Source organism: Oryctolagus cuniculus, chromosome 7, assembly GCF_051225735.1.
Source record: "Oryctolagus cuniculus isolate XC-2025 breed Fujian yellow rabbit chromosome 7, ASM5122573v1, whole genome shotgun sequence".
In the NCBI taxonomy this organism is placed as follows: Eukaryota; Metazoa; Chordata; class Mammalia; order Lagomorpha; family Leporidae; genus Oryctolagus; species Oryctolagus cuniculus.
Window position 1 is genome coordinate 7,608,830 of NC_142873.1, and position 8,414 is coordinate 7,617,243.

At 47.7% G+C, this 8,414-nt stretch overlaps 1 protein-coding gene and 1 non-coding gene across 2 annotated transcripts in view; both read right to left on the reverse strand.

Annotated features, from left to right (window-relative positions):
* Positions 1 to 635, reverse strand: part of SEC16B (SEC16 homolog B, endoplasmic reticulum export factor) — a 72,290-nt gene extending 71,655 nt beyond the window's left edge. Inside the window, exon 1 of the mRNA XM_070076624.2 lies at positions 529 to 635. The gene's annotated coding sequence lies outside the window, so the exon portion shown is untranslated. The remainder of the gene's footprint in view (positions 1 to 528) is intronic.
* Positions 636 to 5,459: 4,824 nt separating this feature from the next.
* LOC127493874 (small nucleolar RNA U13) lies at positions 5,460 to 5,563 on the reverse strand. The gene has a single exon (XR_007924411.1). It is a non-coding gene; the product is annotated as a small nucleolar RNA U13 (small nucleolar RNA).
* Positions 5,564 to 8,414: the final 2,851 nt, after the last annotated feature.

An 8,414-nucleotide genomic window follows, 5' to 3' on the forward strand; every position in this document is an offset into this window, starting at 1 on the left:
GCCAGGGTTTCATTTGTTATAGGGCTGGCAGGCACCACACCCCTACTCAACCATGGAGCTTGAGAGCAGACGTTTCCACGCTGCCCCTAAGTCAGCTTTCACCAACTTGGATCCTCCCTGAAATATTTAACAGCCTCTCTCCCTAAATGCTGTCATCATGCAGACCCCTTTCATCTGACCACAATCTGACTCGCCTACAACTTTGACGTAAGTTGAAGTCAGACGTCCCGCACGTTAGCAACACACGCCTTCCCACAGGGCACAGCCCCCACCGGGGGGTCGCAGGCTCTCCAAGGAGCTCGCGTTTAAAAGTGGCCTCGTCACCGTGGGACTTAGTTTTTTCACACAAGAGTTCTTCGGTTTGCTGAAGCCATGTGCTGGCTTGGTGCCTTTCTACTCTGGATGAGACCAGATGTTTCTCCAGGGAGTCTGCCAGGAGGGTCTCAGAGGGAACTGTACTCTGGCTTGGTATTCTCCACTTCGGGTTTGGCTTGAGTGAATTGGTTAATGGTGGAAATAAGTACTTACATCTCTGGTCCCTGCATCAGGAGCTGCTGCTGCTGCTGCTGCTGCCACAGCCCATCGTGACAGCCTGCTGTGAGAGCTGGCAGGCACTGCTGTGATGCCACGTCAGCCTCCCGGAACCTTTCTGTTTCAGCAAGAGTTTCCGAACGGAATGTTCAGTATGTAGTCCCAAGGCTGGAAACATGATCTACCCACCATATTGGGAAGGTCAAGTAAAAGAAACTACACACATTCCTTCTGGTGTGTAACGAGGATTCCAAGCAGACCTCAAATATAATGTTGACCTTCTAAACAATCATGACACCAGGTTAATAATTGACCAAGAAAAAACCGGGACTAGAAATTGGAAAAAAAAAAAAAAAAGGAAACTTAGGGACTATTATTAGCATTATTAGTTCATTGAAAATATTATGACTTTGGAGTGGCGAAAAATTGAAAAGTGTTTTGCTCATCAATAGGGAAATGGGTGAATGAATTATGAGACATTTACCTTGTGAAACATTAGAATATCTAATAACAAAACATAAATGTAAGTTTCACCAATTGGTTTGGAGAGGTTTCTGCAATACATTGTTGAGCAAAAAATTAAATTATCCCATATACCTATGTACATACAATTAGATGTAATTATATAACATTATACACAAGCTGTTCCGAAAGTATATAAAAGATACATACCTGGCAGTTAATACTACTTCCTCTGTTTGAGGGGAGAGGATTTGCAGGGCAGCAGCTAGGGAGACAAGCAACCTTTCTCAAAGGTTTCACAATAAAATAGCACTCACTGCATCCAATTCCTGTAAAATTGTGAGTTGTGTGTGTGCTTCAGGATAACTATGTATAAGTTTAAAAAAAGTTAATTATATATCTTAAATGGTGGAATTCCAGATGCATATTTCAATTTTCTGAAAGAAGAACTTCCTGTAATCAGAAGAAAGAATAAAGCTGTTTTTCTTACGTAAAAAAAAAAAAAAAAAAAATCACTGACAAGTGGCAACATGTCCAAGCTCTCGAGCGTCTGAGCCCTCTGCTGAATCTTAAACAGACTCGGGATTTTTTCCTCTCTCTGTTCCAAACACACTCAAGAATTCTAAAGATGTTCTTACGCTTATCTGAGACAGTCAGGCCGTGTGTAAACACTCGTCTAGCCCAGACCTCCCACAGCCCTCTCTGCTTTGAGATTGTGTCAGAGGTGGGTCTCATCTCCCAGGACCTGCCACGGAGGGAGGGACCCAGGGCACAGGCTACACAGGGATGGTGCTGACAGCGCACTTCCTCCCACTCCAGCTCAGCGGGTGCCTCCTGGGATGACTCACAAGTCATCCGCGAAAATGTGGACTGTGGAAAAGAAGGCACTTGGAATTGGCCGACCAACACTTGCATTTCAACAACACAGCCTGAGACTGGAAAATACAACCCCAAGTAACCAACACATTTTTCGTAAGTAGAATACAGGCAAGGTCACGGTGTACTTCCTGGCCATACTTTCTGACGTAAAATGAAGTGAGATGCTTGAGCATACTTGGATGTTAAATTCTCTGAATCGCATGGACAAAAGCACAGAATTTTTTTAACTGTGACAGGGAAAATTCGAGATGTGCAGTCACCTTGGTTGGTGAATCAGAAGGTATATGTTGTATGTCTCTATCACCCTGGAATAGAGGAAGCTCTCAGTTTTAAACATAAGTGAGGAAAAGGTCTGACTTCAGTAAAATTTCTGAATTACGTAATTCCTTTCAAGCAGCATTTTTTAAAAATTTCTTTATGTATTTTATTTTGAAAGTCTGAGATACAGACACAGAGAGACAAAGAGAGGCAGGTAGACAGAAAGCTCCCATCTGCTGCTTCAATGCCCAAATGCCCACAGCAGCTGAGGCTGGACCAGGCCAAAGTCAGGACCCAAGAACCGTACCCAGGTCTCCTACATGAGTGGCAGGGACCCAGCCACTTGGGCCCTCAGCTGCTGCCTCCCGGGATCTGCATCTCCCGGATGCTGGAATGTGGGGCAGAGGTGGGAGAGGACCAGGAAGTCTGATACAGGATGTGAGTATCCCCAGGGGCAGTTTAACCACTACACTCCTAAAACAACTTCCTAAAAAGAAACGTTCATTTACTCCCACCATAAAATAACCCCAAGTAGAGTGCTAACAAGTTTTGGATCCCCACAGGACCTTGTCCTGGTGCATTTAGGCTGTTTCAACACAACACCCTAGCCTGGCTGGCTGATGAGCAACAGAGATTGTTTTTTTTTCTCACAGTCCTGGATGCTGGAAGTTCTAGATCAAGGCTTTGGCAGATTCCAAGTGTTGTAAGGGCTCACCCCCTTCAGAGACAGCTGCTGTTCACTGCACCTCTGGGGGTGGGGGCTGGGGGCTGGTCTAGCTCCTCGGACCTATTCTGTAAGGGCGCTGATCCCATTCACGAGGGCTCCACCTCCAAACACTGTCACCTTGGGTGTTAGGATTGCAACGAAGTCGGGAAGAACACAAATGCTCAGCCCACAGCATTGATCTCTACTTCAGCCCATCATTTTAGATAAAAATAAGTGAAAATTCAGAGAGGTTGGATAACTTATTCAAGGTCACACAGTGGGGCTGCTGCCTCTCAGAGGTCAACTCACATTGCAATGCAAATATTCAGACCAGATCCTGCTGAACTTGGTTTATCATAACTAGAAAAGACACATACCCATGCTTTGCGGGTAAAAAAGTGCTTAAGCCTTAGATTTATACAAAGGATAAATGTGGCCTGTATTTGACGTCTTGTCTGGCAATTTGCTGTCTCTCCTTTATCTTGTTAATAACCACTCAACCAGATAAAATGAAGGAAATAAACAGGCTATCCATAAAAACAGAGTGCAAAGAATTGCTCAGTGTGTGATGTCCACAGTAACTGCTGTAAGAGGTCAGGAGACAGAGAGGAACCCAAATTAATTTCAGGAAGGGAAGGGAAGAAAAGAAGCCAATGGAGAAAGGAAGAGGAGGGAATTAAAAGGAGAGGTGCGTGTTGTCTCTGAATGGTACACCTTTGCCGCGAATCCCCTATTGTCCAGGCCAGGATTGACAGTTCTGGGCCTTAGTTCCCGAGGGACTTGTGATCTTGCTCCTAAGGCAATTCACAATTTCATTCCCAATACATTTTTCTTACTTAAAAAGAGCCACATTTGGACCATGTACAAAAAGCATATATACATACATATTCATGCCCTGGCATTTACCTTGGCTCAGACATCTTGGGTAACTTGAGGAAGTTCCTAGACTTGCCTGCCGTAACTAAGCAATTGAATAAAAAGTGGGAAATGCAGTGGCTAATATGTTCCCAGACACATACCTGAGAGTCTCATAGGCAAGTCCCTTCCAAGATCATCAGCAGATTGGAAGTATTAGCCCAGACGTGGCTGGACAAAACCCACAGCAACAAATAACAAGTCGCAACGTTTCTCCTTGAAGGAAATTTACTCCTTAAACTCAGTCACTTATTTGCAAGAGACCCAAAAAGCTCATGTTTATCCACCACAAGACCAAAACGTCTTGAGCTCCCAAACAGTAACTGTATAAAGGTGGACAGTCCATCCTCAGAGCAGGGCCAGGGTACCAGCGAGTTACCCACGTGGACTCCGAGGCCGCACTGCCCGGCTGGGGCTCTGGTTATGTCACTCTCCAGTTCCCTGATGTCAGGTCTGTTAGGCCGCCACAAAACAGAGTAAGGGAAAGGGTTTATTGGGGAAAACCCAGCAGACCAGAGGAGTGGGGCGACAAAAGGAAAAAGGAGAGAGAAGGAGAGTATGAGAGAGAGAGGAGAGGAGAGAGCGAGCAGAGAGAAGAGAGACGAGAGGAGGAGAGCAGAGGAGAGGAGCCAATAGAATCACGTGTTCAAGAACAGGCCCTTTTAGAACTTTGCCGGAAGGCGGGCAGGGAAGTAGGAATTAGCCAATCCCATTTGGTTGGGGATGGAGCTTGGCACAGGTAGTTGGGCCATGTGGCTACCTGGCTTTCAGCAATGGTGGCGGGAGCCAGGGCATAGGATATAAATCAAGGTGTAGATCACGCCATAGATAAAACTGCACCATTTTCCTAACAAGGTCAACCACGGAACTCTGGATGGGTTTCCTGATCGGTAAACCAGGGCTAACAGTAACGGCCTGGAGGGTTCTGATGACGGGCAATTGAACAACTCTGGGAAAATCCTCAGAAAGTGCTGCAGTGGGGGTGATGCGTGGCTTGGCAGCTCAGCCACCACTTAGGGTGCCCATGTCCCCACACTGGAGTACCTGCATTCAATTCCTGGAGGACTGGCTCCCATCACAGGCATTCGTAGAGTGAACCAGCCAATAGGAGTGTGTTCTCTCTCTCTCTCTCTCTCTCTCTCTCTCTCTGCCTGTCTTACTCTCTCATCTCTCAGATAATTTTTTTTTTATTTTTTGACAGGCAGAGTGGACAGTGAGAGAGAGAGAGAGACAGAGAGAAAGGTCTTCCTTTGCCGTTGGTTCACCCTCCAATGGCCGCCGCGGCCGGCGTGCTGTGGCCGGCGCACCGCGCTGATCCGATGGCGGGAGCCAGGAGCCAGGTGCTTTTCCTGGTCTCCCATGGGGTGCAGGGCCCAAGCACCTGGGCCATCCTCCACTGCACTCCCTGGCCACAGCAGAGAGCTGGCCTGGAAGAGGGGCAACCGGGACAGAATCCGGCGCCCCGACCGGGACTAGAACCCTGTGTGCTGGCGCCGCTAGGCGGAGGATTAGCCTAGTGAGCCGCGGTGCCGGCATTCTCAGATAATTTTTTTAAAATTTTTCAAAAAAACAAGAAAATGCTGCAATCCATGGTTTGTATCTCTTACCTAATCATTGTTGTTCTATTATTTAACATTTGTTGAGTATTTACAGTGAATCATGTTGTGTGCTGAATGTTTTTCCTTTCTAATGTTTTTTCTTCTTTTCATACCAGATGGGAAATGCGCCAATGGCATGACAAGGTTTGAGGGAGGCACATCTCACACAGTGGTGTTCAAACTCAGCCGCCATGCTTGTGAGCCATAAAAGGAGTTGCTATAGAATTTTATGTCCTGTGGTGGAGCTCCTGTAGCCTGCTCCTTTTTTCATAGATGAGAAAACTCAAGTTCAGAGAGCATGAGTAGTTTGTTCAACATTCCACTGCTAGCATGGGTAAAACTACCACTTTTGCCTCCAGGTCCAGTTGGATCAAGAGCAGAGAGACAAACAGCCCCCATCTGCTGATTCAGCCCCCAAAAGTGCACAAGAGTTGGGGTGAAGCGGGTATCCAGAACACAATCCAGGCAGGTCTCCCATTTACGGGGCCAGCACCTGCTGCCTCCCGGGGTGCACATTAGCAGGAAGCTGGAGTTGGAAGCAGAGCCAGGACACAGACTCAGACACCCTGATAAGCTGTGTGGGGGTCCCACCTGGCAACTTGACCACTGTGACCAACACCTGCTCTGACCTTGAATTCTGAATCACTGTTTATCCTTCCTCCCAAGTAAACAGCTCAAAATCCACAATAGACCCATTCCTTTGGTCATTCGTTCACTGAGAGCTTGGGGTGTGCCACGCAATGTGAACAGAGCCGGGGTGTGGAGATGAAACAGGCAGACCAAAGGGAACTGCCTTCCACACACTAGTGAGGCACGGAGACAAGCAAACACCAACAAACCCATCACATGCTGGTACGTTAGAGGGGCAGGCATTGTGGGGCAGTGGGTTAAGCTGCCCCTTGTGACCCCAGCATTCCATACTGGAGCACTGGTTCAAGTCTCAGCTGCTCCACTTCCAATCCAGCTTCCCACCAATGCACCTGGGAAAGCAACAGAAGATGGCCCAAGTCCTTGGGTCTCTGCCACCCACTTAGGAGACCATGGTGGAGTTCCTGGCTCCTGGGTTCAGCCTTGTCCAGCCCTAGAGGGCAGTAAACCAGCAGAGAGAAGAAAGCTCTCTCTCACTCCCTCTCTGTGCACTTCTCTTTCTCTCTCCATCCATCTTTCAAGTAAGTAAATCTTTTAAAAAAGAAACAAAGTTAGGGACCGGCATTGTGGCACAGCAGGTTAAGCCACCGCCTGCAGCACTGGCATTCCATACGGCACCGGTTAGAGTCCTAGCTGTTCCACTTCCAAACTGGGAAAGCACCTGGGAAATCTGCACCTGGGAAAGCAGCAGAAGATGGTTCAAGTCCTTGGGTCCCTGCCACCCACATGGGAGACCCAGAAGCAGCTCCTGGATCTTGGATTTGGCATGGCCCAAATGGGAAATAAACCAGCGGATGGAAGATCTCTCTCTCTCTCTCTCTCTCGCTCACTCGCTCTCGCTCTTGCTCTCTCACTCTGTGTGTGTGTGTGTGTGTGTGTGTGTGTGTGTATAACTTGGCCTTTCCAATAAATAAAATAAATCTTTTTGAAAAAGAAAGAAATGAAGTTAGAGCCTGAAGCTAGAAAATGTCAGGCTGGCACAGGAGCCCATTTTGGGTAGAGGACTCGGGGGAGGGTGAACCCAGTGAGAGGTATCCCAGGGCAGGAGGTGGGGAGAGGTGTGGGAGGCAGAGTGACCATGAGTGTCCATGTCCAGATGCAGAAATGCGCTCAGGCCACTGGAGGAGTGAAAAGGCCAGAGGTCCTCGCGTTGCAGAATAGCCGTGCAAAGAGTAAGAAAAAGTTATTTGGTGGGCCTGGGAAAACAAAGCCGACTCAGGGAAAACCCAGCCTCAAAGTGGATAAAGAACCCAAACTTGTGTTTGCAGCCAGTCAGCAGTATCTGAATACACAGGTGGCATATACTCGATGAGAAGCCACAAACTGACAAGCTAATGAAAACCTGCAAGATTTCCCGCTATCTCACCATCAGCAGCAAGCAGTCAAACTGGAGAGAAAAGGATGCAAATTAGCAAAACCCTGTGCTGTGCTACAAAACTCACATTTAGTTAAATATGTAGTGTACTCCCCCAGCCAATCACCAAGGATCAAGGGTCCTAGCCTTGTAATGTGTAACACAAGAAAGATTCAGTGTTCCTCACCTTTCACAAAGAAGTTGTCCATCTGATCGGGACATGGGGGAATAAAAATTAGACCCACATATTAAAGACAAGGCTTAATGAACTGTTAAATTTTGTGGTGGAGATAGACTCAACAGTATGTGAACTCCAAGAAAAGGAAGAGGGGCTGGCATTGCGGCTTCGCAGGGTAAGCCACCACCTGCGACACCAGCATCCTATACGGGAGCTGGTTGGTGTCCCAGCTGCTCCACTGCTGATCCAGCTCCCTGCTGATGGCCTGGGAAAGCAGTAGAAGATGGCCCAAGTATTTGGGCCCCTGCACCCACGTGGGAGACCCAGAAGAAGCTCCTGGTTTCTGGCTTCAGCCTGGCCCAGTGCTGGCCATTGTCGGAGTGAACGAGCAGATGGAAGATCTCTCTGTCCCTCCTTCTCTCTATATAAGTTTGACTTTCAAAATAAGTAAGTAAGTCTTAAAAAAAAGAAAAGAGGAAGAGATTCATGATTCCGGGACTCAAATTGGGATTTCTGGAGCTGGATGAGTGTGGCTTTGGGGATCATGTTCTTTGCATTGCAGACACCAGCCTGACTGACCCTAAGCCCTCCCCTGGCTCCTGGAGATTCGCTGCCTACCTGTTCTACGGCCGACAGTCCTGTGAAGTGACTTATCCAAGCTCAGAGAGCTCATATCTTTCCAAACCAGGAGCTGGACCCCAGCAGTCCAGCCTCAAGTCCCAGGCTGCTTCTCCAATGCATTGAAGGATGAGTAGGGCTTAGACGGGTAAGGAAAAGCAAGAGCAGCGTTTCACGTGTGGCAAACAGGATTAATATTTTATTATTATGCTTAGCTCATTGGCTCCAGAGAGCCGGCCTATATCCCCAGATGAGAACCTGCTGTCA